The sequence below is a fragment of the Penaeus monodon genome, chromosome 25 (assembly GCF_015228065.2).
Source record: "Penaeus monodon isolate SGIC_2016 chromosome 25, NSTDA_Pmon_1, whole genome shotgun sequence".
Lineage (NCBI taxonomy): Eukaryota > Metazoa > Arthropoda > Malacostraca > Decapoda > Penaeidae > Penaeus > Penaeus monodon.
Genome location: NC_051410.1, coordinates 26,267,813 through 26,268,376, shown reverse-complemented (window position 1 = coordinate 26,268,376; position 564 = coordinate 26,267,813).

Genomic DNA, 564 nt, shown 5'->3' with positions numbered 1-564 from the left:
TTATTCCTAAGCCCCGAGAAGTAGGTCTTCCACTTACCAGAGCAATAAAGTGTTGTTCTAACCCTCCATCAAATCCCGGGGTACAGGAGACCCTGAGTGACGAAGACCTCTGTTCAACCACGGCGCAGTTCTCCACGGGGTCAGGCGCTCCTGCAGACAAAATGGACCATCTCTATGGTGTATATTTATCTCTCCATTCATGGTGGTAAATATCGTATATCTTAAGGACATGTTTTTCTCTCCCTTTATATGAATACGTCATGTACTATGATTTTCTAAAGAACTATTTTTAATGTAAAAGGATAAATTGTGAAAAATGTCCATTTATATTGTCTTCCAAGCAACTGAAACAAAAGTAGTAAATCACTGACCTGAAGCAATTAGTGTGGTCGTACAAGGCTCTGTGACGCTTCCGAGGTCGTTCACTGCCCAGCATAAGAGTATGGTCTTCTTTAAAGTGGCCGGCGTGTTGTACACATACCTGGAGCTGCTGCCGGAAAATTCAAACTGGAAGATAAAAAAAAGGAAATTAATCACATACACTCTGACACAAACATATATATG